General features: G+C 39.1%; 1 pseudogene; it reads right to left on the bottom strand.

The window, feature by feature from the left end:
• Positions 1-397: 397 nt before the first annotated feature.
• Positions 398-19,877, bottom strand: part of LOC127230747 (E3 ubiquitin-protein ligase RBBP6-like) — an 83,954-nt pseudogene continuing 64,474 nt past the window's right edge.

Genomic DNA, 19,877 nt, shown 5'->3' on the forward strand with positions numbered 1-19,877 from the left:
TACTGATTATAATGAACTTCATTTTATTATTTTACTATTTCATTTAATTGAACATTATCATTCTTCATTTGCATGGTTTCTCAAATTGAGTTTAGTTTTTTTTTTTTAAAGTTTACTGAAAACTTTTATTGTAATCAAAAAGTGACATAACAGGGCTGTAATGAGTTCAGCAAATCATTCTCCTGATATTTTTGAACTGATACCAGCATTTTCCAGGCAATTAAAAAAAAATTCAAATGTGAAAATTTCACAGTATAGTAAACTCCACTCCAACTAATTAATGGTGGTTAAAAATAATAGGCCCTAGCAAAATCTCTCATGTTCCATGGTCACAACTCACAAGTCTGTACAAAAGTTCTTTATAAAGCTCTGATGCAAAAATGAAATAATCAAGCAACAAATACTTTAAGTGCAGCACAGGGTCATCCATTCATTATTTACAAGGCTGGAATCTCTTTACATTTTAACAGAGTTTAATACAGATGACTTAGTAATTAAGTCAATTAAAACATCCATCCTACATACAGTGACAGATTTCACTTTTTGGTCATCTTTCTCCTTGTCCTTGTCTTTGCTCTTCTTTGCTTTCTTCTTCTTGTGTTTGCGTTTCTGGCTCTTCTCGGCATCAACATGTGTACCAGCATGTTTCTTGTGCTTCTTTGTGCTTTTTCTCCTCCTTCTCCTTCTCCTCCTCCTCCTTGCTGTCCTGACTTCCTGCTGAGCTGGCACTGCTGCTGTGGCTTCCAGTCTGGCTGCCAGAAGGGCCATGACTTCTACTTGGACTAACACTGGGGCTGCTCTGACACTGGCTTCTGTCTGTACCTGGCTGGATGGCTTCTGTTACATTCAAGCTTTCTTTTGCTTTCTCTGTTACAGTTTTCTTTTTCAAGTCCTTGGAGACCTGGTCACAGCTTCCTCTTCCTTCACAGACACATTACTCTCACTGTCGCTTTTGTTATAGTCTGGTACAAAAGCAGCCTCATCAGTCTCTCTAGTCAGATCAGAGGGAAGCTGAGAAGAATGACTGAACTGGGGTTTTGGCTTGATGGTGCTCCTATCAATCTGTCCAGCAACCAGCTCTTTCTCAACTGCAAGGTCTGGTGGGTTAGGTAGATATGGTGACTTCCCACTACTACTGGACTCCTTCCCATATCTATCCTCAGCAGTATGCTTCTCCTGTTCCTTCCCAGAGTTTTTATCTACAGACTTTATCTCTTCACATGAGCGTTTGGTATCACAGGAGGCTTTATGATCATGAGGATTTTTGTGTCTTGGGGGACTATAATTACTTTTTTGGACTCTGTCCCCTTTTTAGGCAAATCTCTCTCTTGCTTGGCTTACTATTCTGTCCAGATGAAGAATCTTTACTTTGAGGAGGAGAGTCCTTCCTTCTTACTAACTCACTTCTCTCATCTCTTCGCTTGAAACAGGAATACTCTCTGCTGTCACAGTCTATTTTCTTGTCCCTTCCAGGAGTGGTCTTTATTTGAGGAACCACGAACAGACTTATGTTCATCTGAAGTCCTGGTCTCTTTGGAAGAGTGAGACATTCTTAGAATTTCCTTGTTCACTCAGACAGTCCAAGATGCTCTCCTCTGGCTGGGCACTGCTCCTCCTCTTGTCAGGGAGTTCCTTCTCTAACATGGAGCTATCCCTGTCTTTGGTTCTCCCCTCCTCACTGGATGCAGAGACTTCTAAGCTGACCTTGTGCTGCGTTATTTCTGGGCTCACCTCTTTTGTGAGCATCTGAATTTTCCCTGACTGCTCACTTTCTTTCTCAGTGTACTTAACTGGAACAGATGCCTTAGTAGTAAATATTACTAGATGGTTTCCCTACACTCTGTACAGGCTGTGTGGATTTAATATCTTCTTCAGATTCAAAGTCATCTTTATCCCACTTGGTCTGAGAAATCTGGATCATAATTATAACGTCTTCAGCAGGAGCTGGATTATCATCATTATATTCCTCCATAGTTTTAATGACTATCCTCTTTGTATCTGTTTTTTCTTCAGATTTACCCACAGGACTGCCACCTGTTAAGCTTGGAATGGTGTAAACCACAAGGTTGGAACTGGATTTTGAGCCTTCAGTCCCAACTACTTTCTGGTTGGCCTTTCCCTCGATTTTTCCTGTCTTTGGAACAGTCCTTTTTCACCTTCTCCTCCTTGACTGGCTTTGTCTCAAGGTATTCTTTTACATATTTAGAGTGGGCTTTTCCAGCACTTCCTGTGACCTTATCATCCTTCTGAATGATGATGAAGGTTTTACAGAGTTGGTCTTTGTACACTCCTCTTGGGCTTTTTTAAGTGCAGGTTCAGACAGAGGAGATTTTTCACACTCCCCATCTACTTCTTCTTGGGGTACTTTAGAAGGTTTAAAAACATTTTCTTTCTTGGCTTTAGCAGACCCATCACTTTTCTGTTTAGTCTTGTCACTTTTTACTTTTGGCTTACCTTTTTCTCTCTTGTCTTTTTCAGATACTGATTTGAAATTAATAGATTCTGCATCTATTGGTTCATCCCAAACAGGTGTAGCATTGTCTCTACTTGGGTGGGTCAGGAAGCTCTCACTCTCCTCCCCCTTTCTTTGTTTTGTGTTTTTGTTTGTTTGGGTTTTTTTTTGTTTGTTTGTTTCTTACACTTGTTTTCTTTATTGTCTCCTGGAATATTCTCACTCCCTTTTGCTTTTGTCTTATCTTTCTTCTAGATAGCTGCCACCTATTTTCTACAAAGACCAGGCCAGAAAGTGCAAGAATCCATAAGTTGTTCAGTTCACCAGGCTCAGTGTCTCCCTTGATCTTCAGGAGATGCTGGAGTCCCAAAGAAGTACAAGGTTCACACCTCCAGTAGGAATTCTTCTGACAATTACAGATGAATTTTTAGGAATGAGCGCATTATCCTCAGGATATTCTTCTTTCGTCTGCGCATTGGTGATCTGCAGATCGCTATGGGCAGGTTTCAGCTTTTCTCTCCTCATAATCTTCTTCTTTAAGTCGCAGAGGGAGATATGGAGCCCATCAAAGGTAATGATGTCGTAGTGGAGTTTAGAGGAAAATTTATAGTGCACACAGGACATTGTGGCAAAGGATTCCTTGTGCTAGGCTCCGTGCTGATGGCTGATGATTGTAGCTCTGGATCCCAGAGGTCTGAAGTTTGGGCCTGAAGGTGGCCTCGGGGCTCTGATGTAAGTCTTGTCTACAAAGACCAGGCATGGAAGTCCAAGAATCCAGAAGTTGTTCGGCCCACGAGGCTCAGTGTCTTGGTTGATCTTCAGGAGACGCTGGATTCCCAAATTCCCAAAGAAGTACAAGTTTCTAATGCTGGTGAAGGGATGGACTTGCTAGCAAGGCGAGAGCAAGCAGACACACAAGAGCTTCCTTCTTGCATCTTCTTATATATGCTTACAGCAGAAGGCATGATGCAGATTAAAGGTATGGCTTCTCACCTCAAGACCCAGATTAGAAGCTTTACTTGTGCCATTTAGAATTTGATTGAATCAAGATTCAGCTAAATTGACAACCAAGAACAAGCCATCCTGTGTTACCCTCAGCTTTTTTATTTTATTTTATTTTTGTCTTTGCGTTTTCTTTTCTTCTTTCTTTCTTTCTTTCTTCCTTCCTTCCTTCCTTCCTTCCTTCCTTCCTTCCTTTCTTTCTTTCCTTCTTTCTTTGACTCACTCTCTCTTTGTCTCTGTCTGCTTATCTGTCTTTCTGTCTTACTTTCTGTCTGTGTTTCCTTCTTTTGAGACTGTTTTATTTTTGCTTTGGGTTTTGTTGTATTTTTTGTGATTTTACATATTGATCACACTTCCTTCCCTCTTCATCCCTCCCTTTCCCCATGATATCCCCCCCCCAACTCAACTGGGTGGGTGATGACTTCCAGGTGATTTCAACAAAATCTGTCAAACCATTCTAAGTAGGGACTAGGCCCACTTTCCAGCCTCTAAGCTAAGGTAATATTCTTCCATGGGGAATGTGCTTCCAAAGTCCTTTGGTGAACCAGGGATACATCCTGGTTCCTTCAGACAGGGTTTCTTTGTGTAGTCTTTTCTGTATATCAGGCTGACCTTGAACTCATAGAGTTGTGTTTGTCTTTTAACACTTAAATTATTCTCATTCAGCAAGTGAACACAGGATTTCTTAACAAGTAAAAAATAGAATATATTTACTTATCATAGTTTATAATTACCTTATTGTTCACACAAATACATTAACTGAATCAGTAAAGTAAAATTTCTATTTGTTGCTGTGAAGGTAGCCCATATCTACAGAGCAGTACTCTTGAATTATGGTGAAAGTTTCCCAGGCAAAACCCAGCTTGGTATCCTTGATGTGTACATAGTGGAAGAGGGGATTCCTTAGTAGTAACGATAAATGAGATATTATCAGTATCATCCATTTCTTGCACTATCAATATTCTCTAAAGTTTACACTTAAACATTTTCTCACATGAAGGCAAAGGCACCCTATCTTGATGCTCACTCTGCTTTCAGTCTTTTATGGAAACTTTTATTCTACTTTCTGACTCACAACATAACATAAGGTGTGGTAGGCTAGGACCAGGCAAATATGCAGGTTTAAGTCCTTGTTTCTCTTCTTGTAAAGACCCTGCCATCTTGGAGACCCAGAGTTTCTCCCCTCCCCTAGTCATAGTTACCTCCCCCAGGAAACCATCAACTAAGTATCATTTGTACTACACTGATGGGAGATGTAATTCTGTATATGTTTCTCATATTGGTTAATGAATAAAGCACTGTTGGCCAATAGGAAAGGATGACAGGAGGGACTAGGAGAGAAGGAGGAAAGAGGAACTAGGAAGGAGGAGTGAAGATGGAGAGACTGGAGAGACGAGACGCCTGCCCCATTCCCCGCTAAGAAGACCACGTGGAAGTACATAGAAATGGGTTAATAATTAAGACAGAACTAGCCAATAAGAAACTAGTACCTGGCCAACAGTATTATATCAAATACAGAGTCTCGGTGTATTAATTGGGGATGGCGAGGCGGTGGGACAAGACCAGCAGCTGGCAGAAAACCTTACTGGTTAAGTATGGCACCCACGTGGCTAATAAGAATTTCCACTTAAAATTTTATCAAAAGCTTAAAAAAGGGTTTTCGAAACAAAAGAACAGAGACAAGTGAGGTTTCTTGGGAGCAGCATTTTTTTTTTTTTTTTCGGTTGGACTCTGATTTGCGAGAGACAAGCAGATAATTGTGTGGCTCCTTTAAGGGAGGTTTCCTGACTCAGCATAAGTGGCAAAAATCTGCACAGCTTTAAAAAAGCACTGCTAACAATTTATTAGTGTGTATGAGAGGTGGCAATGGCAGTGACCAAAGCCGGCAGCATGCTTCTGGATGGCAGGGCCGAGCAAGGCAGTGAACACAGCTCTCAGTGATGGTGGTAAAATAGCCGCCGCCATCTTTGATAAACCGTGGCAGAAACAACTATGACTTTCATTTTAGCAATTTTGTTGTTTACCAGATAAAAGACTCATGGCTAGAAAAAGATAAAGATTTACAGTACAGACAGATTTACATTAAGAAAAACTGTTAAAGATTTACAGTGTGTTTTAAAATATATGTAGACATGGAAAAAAAAGAATAAAATGGTTTTAAAAAGATAAAGGAAAACTGGGTGTAGTGGCACATGCCTTTAATCCTAGCACTCAGGAGACAGAGGCAAGCAGATCTCTGTGATTTCCAAGTAAACATGGTATGCAGAGTGAATTCCAGGTCAGATAAAAGTTACACAGAGGAAAAAAAAAAAAATAGAAGTAGAAAAAACAGAGTAATAAAAAGGCCACATAAATATGGGAAGCACAAAAAGAGTGAGGCTACTTTATTCTGTTCTGTTACCTTTGTATCATTTGACTGCTGAGAAAATAACAACTGTTAAAACAAATGCTGCTGGATCAATCCAATTTATATATTTTAAAAATGCTTTGACTCCAAAATTTAAGTCCAAGGACAAGTTACTGGGGAAAAGGATTTCTATTTTTATTTCCACAGAAAATGAAAAGCTGTGGATTCCTTCCAGACTAATGTGGTTTGAGCAAGCCAGAACCCCTGAAACAGCATTCCTGGTGATCCAACATTCAAAACAGCTTAAACAAAGCAGCCTTACAGACTATAGCCAGGATTTCTGCATCTTCTTAGAATCCCCCATGACAGTGCCCTTTACCAGCAGGAAGTAGTTTGGAAAGAATGACGCCCACATTCCCAAATATTATTTATAAATGTTTATTTTCATTTAAATGGGGCTGGTTATAAATGGTTAATGACCACAATCAGTTCTTTTAAATGTAAAAAGGGGATTATGATATAAATATGAATACTTTGCTTTGGAATGGATTTTCATTTATTGATACAATTTAAGGTCAATTTTGTGATATATATATTTCTCCTGTTTTTTAGGTATTGTGTTTATATAGCTCATTTAGAAATGTAATGCACAATGTAGTACAGATTATAGATAATTACCTATGATAGTCAAAGCTTATAGCTAGGTAAGTTAGGTTTTCTAGATATGCAGAGATGTATTTGAGATAGATAGGCATTCTTCAAACCTTTCAAAGACCTACAGAATATGGCATTTAAAATGGTTTAGTGTTTTTCTTGAGAATGAGACATAATTGCTCCTGGCAACACCACCTGAGTCAGAAAGGAAGATGGACATTAAAGAAACTCATTATGGTGTTTGCCTCCAATATGGCAAGACTAGCCATTTGGGCAAGATACTGCTCTTGTCTGGACTGTTTGACTTTATGCTGTATAAACTGGACATGCTGGATCCACAGAAAAGTGACCATTCAAGATGGACATTGCTACAGAGTTTCTGCTTCGTGGAAGAATCTGCCAGACAGTCTGCAGAACACAGAGAAAAGTGACTGACAAATTGCCAATACAAGAAGACAGTTTAAAGTTTCCTACTTTGCTGAAGAGTGTGCTAGACACACTATGGCCTATGGGCTGAAGATGGAAGATTACAGAAGAACTTCAGGTGACTGACCATGCAAGTTGTCTCTGTCATTTCTAGAGTTTATATATTATCCTTCTGTGGTCTTTGAAGGAGTTGATGACAAATAGTTATGGTTATAGTTTTTCTTAGTTAAGCTTAAAGATAAGTTACATATAGGACTTTAGACTCACAAATATAGGATAGATGGTAGAGTACTTTCTTTTAATCTTGCTAAATGTTAATGGACTAAATATTGTTAACTGTGATTCTTATATGATAACTGTTGTGTTATATATTTTGCTATGTTAAGGTTAAAACCCTTCTTTTTATTTAGACAGAAAATAGGAGATGATGGGAGATGTCATTCTGTATATATTTCTCATACTGGTTAATGAATAAAACACTGTTGGCCAATAGGAAAGGAAGATTGGAGGGACTAGGAGAGAAGGAGGAAAGAGGAACTAGGAAGGAGGAGTGAAGATGGAGAGACTGGGGAGACGAGGTGCCTGCCCCATTCCCTGGTAAGAAGACCATGTGGAAGTACATAGAAATGGGTTAATAATTAAGACAGAGCTAGCCAATAAGAAACTAGTACCTGGCCAACAGCATTATATCAAATACAGATTCTCGGTGTATTAATTGGGGACAAGACCTGCGGCTGGCGGAAAAACCTTACTCATTATACACTACACACCAAACCAAAGTGCAAAGTTACGGGGTCTCTCTCTCAATCTCTCTCTCTCTCTCTCTCTCTCTCCCTCTCTCTCTCTCTCTCTCTCTCTCTGGTTTTTCAAGACAGAGAGTTTCTCTGAGCAGCTCTGGTTGTCCTGCAGTTCCCTCTGTAGACCAGGCTGTCCTCAAACTCACTCTGATCTGTGTACCTCTGCCTTTTAAGTGCTGGGAATAAATGCATGTGCCACCACTGCCTAGCAGGTTTTCTCTTTTTACATTCAAAAATTTTTTTTCCATTTCTCTTTCTGTATTGTATATTGAATACTAGTTATTATTGTCAGTTTGGAAATCATACAATTATCTGGTTATTGTTCAATGTTAAATATTTATTTGGAAAATACAATGTAAGTATTTATAAAGTGTTTGATATAATTCAATAATCTTACCATTGCTATTTGTGAATGGTAGAACTTCAGGGAGAATATTTTGGACAAGAAATTGGTCTGGTTTTGCCTATCACAGTAATGTTTACAGAGTTGAGGAATAAGCAAGACATATGTTCTTCAATGGTAAGAAAAATTTTTGTTGGAAAGTATAATTTTGCTTTGAATTTTTTTTATAAGGATTGCTATTTGTTTGGCTTTCTCAGTTTCACAAATACAGAATGCATTTGTAGTTTCTATACTAGAGTTGTTCCTGGAAACATATGTGGTGTAGGAGATTTTGAAGCTCTTCTTTTCTGAAACCCAGGGTAGAAGAAGAGGAAGATGGAGTTTTGATTGTGTGAAGAGCTTCCTTGCTGCTGCTTTCCAGGGTTTGGATCTGGTAGTTGTGAAGAAGCCTGGATCAAGGTGAGTGGTAAAGATGTTGTGAGACTGAGCATTCCTTCACTGTAACAGTCTGAGACAACTCTCTCACCCCATAAAGGGCAAAAGCTTATTTTGGAGATTTGGTTATGAGCAATTGTTCCTGTTTATTAGGGGCCTGTGGTGGCCACAAGTCATAGGACTATATTGTAGAAAGAAATCACTTACTTTTGGCCTAGAAGTAGACTGAGAAGAGACTGAGGTTCCATGATCCCTTTACAGGGCATGACCTTAGTGACTTGATTTCCTGTTAGGTTCTACCTCTTAAAGTTTCAACCAAGTTCCAATATCAACACTGTGGGAAACAAACCTTGAATCCATGAGACCCTGAGGTCCTTCCTGTCTCTACTCTAATAGATGGGAAATTAGAATTATGAAGAAAATGACACTGAAGACTGAGTCCTGACCAGGTGGGTTAGTCTTATGGAAGAGGACTACACTAGTGTGTGTGTGTGTGTGTGTGTGTGTGTGTGTGTGTGTGTGTCCATTAATTTTTCATAATGGATATTAAACCTTACCATGGTCAGAATCTCTTGAAGGGACTAAGTATAGATTCTTCTCAGTTCATGGCAACCATTAATTTCTATTTCAGTATGAAGAGGCTGATGCTTGGATTTCATTTTTAATATTTGTGGTGGTGAAGCAACCACAGGTCCAAGGACCATGCTTTAAAAGCCATTGCCTCGTCTGAATTTTATATATTACTGAATGAGAGATTTTTGAGCCCAGAATACTAAGATTTTTTTTTTTATACTGACTGGTGAGGAATTGAGTGACATTGGCAACATCAATCCATTAAAAACATCTCTGCAGGTGTGAACAATTTCTAAATTTTACTGATTTAAAGATATGCTTAAAATATTTGTTTTATTTTTAATTTGTGTGTACATGTGTGGTTGTGTGTTTGCATGTACATGTGCATGTTTATGGTCCAAGGAGGTCAATAGAAGGCAATGGTTATCTTAAGCTATAGTTATAGGTGATTGTGAATTTCCAACATGCTGATTAGAAACTGAACCGAAACTCTATGGAAGAGCAGGGAATTCTCTCAATTGATCAGCCAATCTTTTCCAGCTTGTATTTTTAATTTTTTTTAATTTTACATATCAATCCCCGTTCCCTCTCCCTCCCCCTTCCATCCTCTCTCCCTCTACTCATGCCCCAGACCACCTACCCCACCAATCCCCCCCCCACATATAGGGGTGATGTCTTCAAGGAGGGGTCATCTAAATCTGTCAAGTCATTTGGAGTAGGGACTAGGCTCTCCCTCCTGCCTCTAGATTAAGGGAGTATTCTTCCATGGGGAATGTGCTCCCAAAGTCCTTTTGTGCACCAGGGGTACATCCTTCTTCCACTCTCAAAGGTCCCTTCAACTGACCAGGCCTTCTAACTGAGACCCATGTTCAGGGGGTCTGAGTCAGTTCAATACTGGTTTCCCAGCTATCAGTCTGGGGGCTCATTATCTCCTCCTTGTTCATGTCAGCTGTTTCTCTGGGTTTCTGTAGCCTGGTCTTTTCCTCCCTCTCTCCCTTTCGATTCCACTTTGGTTCAGTGTTTAGTTGTGGGTGTTTGCTTCTGTTTCCATCAGCTACTAGATGAGGGCTCTATGATAGTGGATAAGTTAGCCATCAATTTCATTACCAGGGAAGGGCCTTTACACTATTGCTCAAATTCTTAGTTGGGATCAGTCTTACAGGTCTCTGGACATTTCTCTAGAGTCAGTTTTATCTTAAAACCTATAATGGCTCTGTCTTTTATGGTGTCTCTCCCCCCTACTTCTATTTTCTTTTGTATATTTCTGCCCTGAATAAACTTCCTAGTCCCACTTACTTTCCTCTCCTCCCCTTCTCTTTCTCCTAGCTGCCTCTCCACTCACTCCCCTCCCCCACTCCCAATATGCTCAGGAGATCTTGTCCTTTTCCCCTTCTGTAAGGGATCTTGTATGAATCTCTTAGAATCCTCCTTGTATCCTAGTTCCTCTGGTGGAGTGAATTATAAGCTGGTGATCCTTTGCTCTATGTCTAAAATCCATATATGAGTGCGTACATATCATGTTCCTCTTTTTGTGACTAGGCTACCTCATTCACGGATCTCTTCAAGATCCATCTAGTTGCCTGCAAATTTCAAGATTCCATTGATTTTTCTGCAGAGTAGTATTCCATTGTGCAAATATGCCACATCTTCATCCATTCCTCAGTTGAGGGGCATCTAGGTTGCTTCCAGGTTCTTGCTATTACAAATAATGCTGCTATGAACATAGTTGAACACATGTTTTTGTTGCATGGATGTGGATCATTTAGATGTATGCCTACGAGTGGGATTGCTGGGTCCTGTGGTAGACTGATTTCCATTTTCCTGAGGAACTGCCATACTGATCTCCAAAATGGCTGTACAAGTTTGCACCCCCACTAGCAGTAGAGGAGTGTTCCCCTTTCTCCACATTCTCTCCAGCATAAGTTGTCATTGGTGTTTCTAATTTTAGCCATTCTGGCAGGAATACGATAGTATCTCAGAGTTGTTTTGATTTACATTTCCCTTTCTTTCAGTCTTTTTGATTTCCTCTGTTTAGAATTCTCTTTTCAGTTGTGTACCCATTTTTTTTTTTTTTAATAGGGTTATTTGGTGTTTCGGTGACTAGTTTCTTGAGTTCTTTGCATATTTTGGAGATCAGCCCTCTGTCAGATGTGGGGTTTGTGAAGATCTTTTCCCAGTCTGTGGGCTGCCATTTGTGTCTTTTGCCTTATAAAAGCTTCTCAGTTTGAGGATGTTCCATTTGTTAAATGTTGATCTTAGTGTCTTTGTTACTGGAGTTATGTTCAGGAAGTGGTATTCTGTACCAATTTGTTCAAGGGTACCTTCCACTTTCTCTTCTAGGTTCAGTGTGGTTGGATTTATGTTGAGGTCTTTGATCCATGTGGATTTGGGTTCTGTGCATGGCAATAGACATGAATTCATTTGCAGTGTTCTCCGCACCATTATCCAGTTGTGCCAGCACCATTTGTTGACTATGCTTTCCTCCTTCCATTGTATACTTTTAGCTGTTTTGTCAAAGATCAGGTGTTCATACATGTGTCGGTTAATAGCAGGATTTTTGATTAAATTCTATTGGTCTATGTGTCTATTTTTGTGCCAATACCAGGCTGTTTTAACAACTGTATCTCTATAGTTGAGCTTAAAGTCGGGGATGGTGATGCCTCCTAAAGTTCTTTTATTGTACAGGGTTGTTTTGGCTATGTTGGGTCTTTTGTTTTTCCATATATAGTTAATTATTATTCTTTCAAGGTCAGTGAAGAATTGTGCTGGGATTTTAATGGGGATTGCATTGAATCTGCAGATTTCTTTTGACAAGATTTCCATTTTTACTATGTTTATCCTACCTATCCAAGAGCATGGGAGATATTTCCATTATCTGGTATGTTCTTTAATGTCTTTCTTTAAGGACACAAAGTTCTTGCAATATAGGTCTTTCACTTGTTTGGTAAGTGTTATCCCAAGATACTTTATGTTGTTTGTGGCTATTGTAAAGGGTGATTTTTCTCTGATTTCTTTCTCAGCCCCTTTGTTGCCTATATATATAGTAGAGCTACTGATTTTTTTGAGTTTATCTGGTATCCTGCTAGTTTGCTGAAGGTGTTTATCAGCTGTTGGAGTTCCCTGGTAGAGTTTTTTGGGTTGCTTATGTAAACTATCTGCAAATAGTGACAGTTTGACTTCTTCCTTTCCAATTTGTATCCCCTTGATCTAATTTTGTTGTCTTATTGCTTTAGCAATAGATCTGGGGGAGGCAAAAGGGCAGTTTCAGTTTGGTTCAGCACAGGATCAGTAGTTGGTATTGGTTTAAGTGTAGAGAGTCTGACCCTTGACTGGTTTATTTTTACGCAAATTTAAGCTGGACACTGTTGGGTGAAAACTATTCTGGTGGTAATTAACTCAATCCCACATACACAACAAAGCTTATGTGAATCACCTTGGGGAAACAAAGTAAGCTAAATATAAATCAGGTGTGAGTGACTACATTGAGACTCATTGTAAAGTCCATAAAGATAGGTTATATAGATTGACTGAGAAAAATACATTCATGATAAGGGTCTGGGGGAGGATACCATGCTGGGAAAGTCTCTACCTACACAGAGTGACCAGTCTTCTGGGTATTGCATTCCTTTCCTTACAGGACAAACCCTGTGTGCTTAACACATGTTCCCTAGTACTTTTCTGTGAGCACAAAGACCTCTATAATTTCTGAATGCATGCATGAACGTGTGTGTGTGTGTGTGTGTGTGTGTGTGTGTGTGTGTGTGTGTGAAGAGCAGAAGCTAGTATAGTACTGAAAGAAAAGCTTACATATGCAAGGAAAATAAGGCCTCAACCTACACTTGTGGCTTTACATTTGCTGAAGTCCTTTGACTACCTAGATGGTGTGTGTGTGTGGGGGGGGGGGGACTTTTCAATTGTCTTGACTCTACTTCCACAATGATAAGCAAAAGATTAACACACACCACAGGGAGGAAATTCATCTCCACACCATGCCCAGACAGGCTTTGTTACAGGATGCCACCTATTCATTTGGGGTTATTTGTGTTTTTTTGGAAATTAACTTTTCTCCCCTGGGTTTCTTACCTTTCCCCTACAAAGACATTATATGACCTTCTCTGTCTCAGTGAAAGAATAGCAGAAATAAGAAAATGTAGTAAAGTTGCCTAAATCTACTTGGGCAGAAAATGTATTAAAGTTGCCTAATCTCCTACCCATTTGGGCATTTGGAGAGCTTTGCCCAAATAAAAATTGTTAATGTTCCCTTTTAGATCTCAGATGGGAGTATTTCCAGTCCAAGGCACAGGGTTACATTCATCCACTATAAAACAGAACTGATGACAACCATGAATTTGTATGAAAAGAATTAAAAAATAAATGCAATGTGGTATTATTGGATAATTTCTGTATGGTAATATACAATTTCCCCCTTTTATTCTAGGTGGATTTTTTAGTAGTACTTCTGTAGCTGCAGATGGCTATCAGTGATTACTTAATTTAGGGTACATGGAATGTAATTTAAGCAAATAAAATTATTTTATAATTATGATTAACTATTTAATATCATAACTCATACTTTTTGAGGACACAATTAGTTCACCTTTGGAAGTAGTTGCTATTTCAACAGCTTTTTCTTCTCTGTGAATCTGATTTCGATCCCTTGAGGCAATTTTAAGGTTATAGCATAGTAGTATAGGGTATTTACTCTTATCTCCACATTACTGATTTTTCTTTTAAAAAACAAAAGCCTCCACACATGTCTCCATATATAGCCTTGGTTGGCCTAGAACTCTTGAGGCAGACCTGGCTTTAAAGGTACAGAGAGATATGTCTGCCTTTACCTCCCAAATGCTGGTGGATTAACACCACGTGTTTCCACACCAGCTGATCTCCATGTGGGTATCCTCTGTGGGTCTCTATCTCATATACTGAGGCATGCTCTCACAGGATGTGGCCAGCTTGCCCCAGGGATACCCTGACTCTAGTGTTGGGATTACAGACAGCTACCATGCTAACCCTGCACTTTCAAGGATGCTGGTGGTTACTTCAGTCTTCAGCCTGGTGCAGCCAGGACTTAAACCCGTGAGCCATCTCTGCCTAGCTCCTGATTTGTTCTATTTTCACAGTGCCCACTTCATTCATCAAGAGTGTAGATGGAAACTTTCAGCCAGCAGCGAGCTCTGCAGTTTTTTACACGGAGTAAGAACACAAAGCCTTTTGATGGGAACTGCAGAGCAATCCATGGCTGAAAAATAGAACCACTGTCCTGCAGATGGCGCTGGTGCTTCTTAGATAGAGAACCTTTCTGCGCTGAGCCGGGTTCAGTTCCTTGTGCATTGTGGAAAGGTCCATCCATCTGTACTAGGAGAAGAAGGAGATGTCTTGCAATAAGTACTCACTTATCTGTGCATGATTGAACCTCCAGCATATTACAGCCAGTTCTGCTGGAGGTCTGCTTTTCTTTTCTTTTTTCTTATTTTACATATCGATCCCAGTTCCTCCTCCCTCCTTCCCTCCTTTCCTCCCTCTCTCCCTCCCTCCCTAGCTCGCTCCCATCCCTCCCCCATCCCATCCTCCCCCCCCCCCTCCACACACTCCACAGGGAGGGTGATGCCTTCCAGGAGGGATCAACAAAATCTGTCAAGTCATTTGGAGTAGCGACTACGATGAATTCACATGGACAATAAATTCTGTCGGCATACTCTTGAATAGAAAAGAGGTCTTTTACCAAAATCCTATAAAAAGAAAATCCCTTGGCCCATTCTTCCTGTTGCTTCACCTCAGAATTCGTGACTATCACAAGAATTTGGGGGGGGAGGTATTGTGAATTTTTAAGGGTAGAAATGGTTCCCTGTAATTGAGTCCTGGAATATGTATTTAGATTTTATTACAAATGAATTCAGTAAATATTTGTTGGGCATTATGTCAGGTAAGGCACTGTGCCAGAGTGCTATATAGGGATCGAAGATTGAAAATAAGAATAGTAAACCTTCCCATTCCCCAATAAACATGATGCCCATCTCAGGTCCCTCAGAGTGTATGTGTATGAGAGAAAATTATTCCGGCAAGTGACATAAACATACCAGGAATGTTATTAGAACAAGAGAGAATGCTGAAAAGGCAATGGGTGGGCTGCAGAGGAAGGCAAATTCTAGTTTAAAAGAAGGGGGAAGAGATGAAAGTAGAATTCCCAGTAAGTGAACCAAATGAGCATAGCAGTAGGTAAAGAATGACAGTGCTAATATTGAATGATTTATTCAGGGTTGCAGTATCCTTGACCTAGTTAAGGGCTCTAAAACCTTACTGCTTGCCACTCTAACTGTGCTCTCCAGATATTATTGAACCTCTTGGTACTTTTGTTTCCACATCTGTAAAATGGGAATAGTAAGAGACCTTCCCCCAAAGGGTTGATCAGATTACCTGGGCAATGATGATGTATGCCTTGAATTCCAGCACTCAGGAGGCAGAGGCAGGCAGATCTCTATGAGTTCCAGGCTAGCCTGAACTACAGAGCTTGTTTCAGGACAGCCAGAGGTACACAAAGAAATCCTGCCTTGAAAAACAAAACTAAAAACCAAACAAATAAAACATTAGATTAGTTCATACATATGCAATTATTGATTCATATTCTCCTCCCCTTATTATTTTTCTTCAAATAATCCTGTTCTACTTTTATACCTCATCTTTTAAAACTTTCAGTTATGCATTCAAGAGAAAACATAATTGTTTTTTTAAAAATGTTACCATGTAAAGAATGAAAATGGGGAAAATCAAGTAGATAAAGTATACTATATACATGCATAAAATGGCTTAATGAGAGCCATTATTTTATATAATGCATATAGCTAACAAAAAAGCGACAAGCACAGCTATCTCCTTAACATTTATCTTTATAATACAAAGAATAAGAATAAAAGTGAAGAGTGACCGTCAGGTGTGCTGTGCAGGAAGTAAGGAAAAATTTAGATGGCTATTCTAAAGAGTTTGAGGTGCTTGGTTGGAAGAGGAGAAGAGAGGAGAGAAGAGGGGAGGGGAGGAAAGTGAGGGAAGGAGACAGAAGAGGAGGGAGGAGAATAAAAGGCCTCAGAGGTGGTAGTCTTATATGTGTGTGCATATTTATCTTCAGATGGAAATGTATCCATAGATACTGAAGAAAATGTCAGTAGAGGTGGGTTAGGGAAAGAGCTGGACAATGGTCAGTGATGGATAACAGAAGCTTTGCTGAGGACACAGATGAATTGTGCAGTGCAGTGAGGGCAGGTCAAAGACCAAGGCTGTGGGGAATTGTTTGCATGTGGGACCACATGTTGTAAGAGTAAGTTTCTTTTGATTTACACAGGAAACAAATTGGCCAGGGCTGCTGAGCATACACTGAGCTCTCACATACCATCCATAAATTCCTGGATTAGTTCCTTAATTGCAGTTTGTCCCTCTTACATGCAACACCACCATTTGAGAGCCATTACTCAGATACTTTCAGTGCTTCGCATTTTGTATATAAAGCTCTTTCTGTCCAAAAGCTGTGCCTTCCGGTACTTCTCCTGTTCAAACAAAACTCAATGGCCCTCTTTGCCAGACCGCTGTGCTTGGAGCTTTACGAATCTCTCCCAATAGACTTCCTTAGCTTGAGAGCTCTTTCCAAGTGGCAAGTACTTACTTGTTCCATCCTAGCTCCCAGTACATAGTAGTTGTTAAACAAGTATTTGCTGAATGAATTTCTTTACTTACCAAATGAAGATTTGGTGTATCTTAAAATTTCATAGAAATTCGGAAACTCTTTCAGTTCCTAGCCTCTCCATTTATGAAGCTGAACTGGAGTCAGACTTTGTTTGAGCAATCCTTTTAAATGCATATTGTTTTCACCTTGCCTGACTTTTTGTGTATGCTTGTGTACCCATAAAGTATGGGTTAGTAGCAAGCATTAAATCTCTCAAACACAACTCTAGTTTCTGAACCTACAACACAGACGGCTAAAGCCATGCTGAGGAGATGGCTTGTAAATACCTAGTAAACTTGATTAAATAAATAGACCTAAGGAAGTTTGGGTAGAATGTCTTCTTGGAAAATTTCCTTTACATATGAGTCTTAGTTAATTCTTCATAGGGTGATTTCACATGCTAATTTCTCCACAACTTCACTCCAGAATCAGGCTGACTGCATTCGATTAATAACTTTTATTTACAGAAGAAAAGAACACGTGAATAATTATTCACCAGAGGCAAGTTCTTAGGCTGGCATTTTCCAAGGATCCATGGGTAATATAATCTACATAACTAGTTTTGTTTGCAAAGTACAATGATAAATGAAAGATACCTTTGCTTTTACTTGAATAAACACAGCTCTACTGTCTCTGATGTATAAATGATGGGTTTTCACTTCTGCTTTTACTCAGGTCACTTCTTCCATGGTTTACTCTACTGCTCATCATAGCACTAGATATACCTCCTCACTTCATTTTTGTTTCCTGCCTTAACTATAGGGTTTCCTACTACCTGGAGTGCGAAACACTGTTGTTATGTATTGATGGTTTTCATATCATATGTTGACAATGCCACTAGTAAGGAGTAGGAATGTGTTTTATTTATTTATTTATTTATTTATTTATGTTTTAAAAGACAGATATGACTGTCTACTGTTTCCAGAGAACATTGCTGCCATTAGGAACATTCTCAGGCGTCTTTTGTGTTTTAGCTACCAAGGTTACTTTGGTGAGTACATTTTTGCAGCTCTAGCCACACACACACACACACACACACACACTTTGTTCAGTATACTTGGCATGTGTTCCTCTATAAAAGTCAATCCGTCTATGATGCTGCATATGAACCCAGTCCTTAAAATTTATGTTAATTAAATTACTATTTCATCTATATTATAAGCAAAGTGAATCCGATAATATAAAATGAATGATATAGGAAAAAAGGAATCTTATAGAGTGGAATAAATGAGAATTTATTTATTATACATGTGAGAATGGTTATAAGGTAAGACATAGAATGCAGAATATTTAGTGGAACAACTTACCTTTAGGAAAACTTACTTGTTCTGCCTTCTAAGTCCCCTGACTTCAGATTTTTAAGAAACCACAAACCTTGTATCAGGCCTCAGAGATGGATGATACCTACTTCAGTATCCATTTCAAGGTGTATTTCTAACTTCTCTAAATAAAAACGATGGATACTAGTGAAGTCATCAGTTACCACTGCCTTTCTCTCTGCAGGTGACACAGATGAAGTCAATCAACTCGAGTATCTGCCCAGGTCAGCACACTGCAGGGACTCTTGACACGGAAACAGATTTCCTGATCCAGCTCCGCCACAGCACACATCCCAATTTCAACCCAGGACCTCTTGATTTGAAGAAAGCTGTTTGATGCTCTTACTTTGGACAATCTGTCTACCTTTTCAAGTGCTGTTTTTCATCACCAAGGCTTTTAAAGACTGTTCAATTTATGGTTTTAAAGCAAAACCACATTTTTTTTTTCATGGTGTTCTCACCTAGAACATAGTTATAAAAAGCTGAAGGAGGGAATGTATCCTCTTCAGAACATAGTGTGCATTTATTGCTACCTGCTCAACAGATTTCCAGAAGCAAAATTAAAGTGAACAATAAATGAGGGTGGTATTTCTACATTCCCTCTTTGGTTCGCTTATTTTCCTTCCCTCCATTTCCTGTTGCCTACGCCCACTGTGTACAATCCATGTGGTTTAGACTATATTTAACAGGCAGACATTCAGTCCAGTACTTACTACATTCAGCTCTCTGAGTATGAGGGCAGTCTTGTCCCGCCCATGGTTAGAACCCTGTACTCAAAAGAATTTGAAAAGCTTGTAGGAAAGTTAAGTGGTAGGGCACTTGCCTGGCATACACAAAGCCCTGGTTTTGGTTCTGAGAGATGCTACAGACAAAAAGCAAACAGTAGAAATAGTCAATGGCCATGTTCTTTTAGCAGATCCTTTACAGGTTAGCTCTGCCTTTAAAGTTCTTAAACTATGAGGGATGGCTCATAATAAAATTGTTGTTATAATACAAACGGAATTGTCAAAATTATAATAGATATATTTACAGAATTTGCAATATTTTTGTGAGTGAACTCAAAGGGAGAGAGGCCAAAGAAGACATGGTCAGGAAGGTGATACTCAGACCCAAGTGGGTATGGAAAAAGGGAAGGAATAATGGGCAGTGTGTATAATATGTGCCAAGGCATGAAGGTGAGAAATGTACTAGTTAGAGGAAAGAAAGGTGGTCAATGTGGCTATAGAGTGGAATTAAATAAGTCATGGGTGTGATATTGAGTTGTTACAAATAGTCTGGTATTTTTTTTCAGCATTTTTTCCCCTTCATATTTACTTCTCACACAAATTCTTATATAGTGCTATTACTTTTTCAAAAAGGTTCAAACAAAACCAGAACTTCCACAAATTTATGTAAGCAGAAATTCATAGAAGCAGTAGTCAAATTTAAGTCTAATAGGCTTTAAAACCCATGTTATTATTCATGGAAAGTTGGTGTCAGTGTATTTATGAAGAAACTTGCATGCAGTGGGACCTTGAATTTTATATGTATTAATTCAAAGGACTATTTTAAGTCATACAAAAAAGATACTGTTTAAATTTATTTTTCTAATATGAATCACATTTTGTCATTAATATAATTAAAAAACTACATCAAGTGAATAGCCAGTCAGAAACAAAATATAATGAAAATGTTCTATGGTGATGGGAACCTTCTACTCTGAATTAAACTCAAAAGCAACAGAATGCAAGGAAGGACCTTGAAACTGACAAGGAGTTAGGCCAGCTAAATATATGCTTATTGGGACCATCTCTACTCATCAACATTGAAAGGAAC

Source organism: Phodopus roborovskii, unplaced genomic scaffold (genome assembly GCF_943737965.1).
Source record: "Phodopus roborovskii unplaced genomic scaffold, PHOROB, whole genome shotgun sequence".
Lineage (NCBI taxonomy): Eukaryota > Metazoa > Chordata > Mammalia > Rodentia > Cricetidae > Phodopus > Phodopus roborovskii.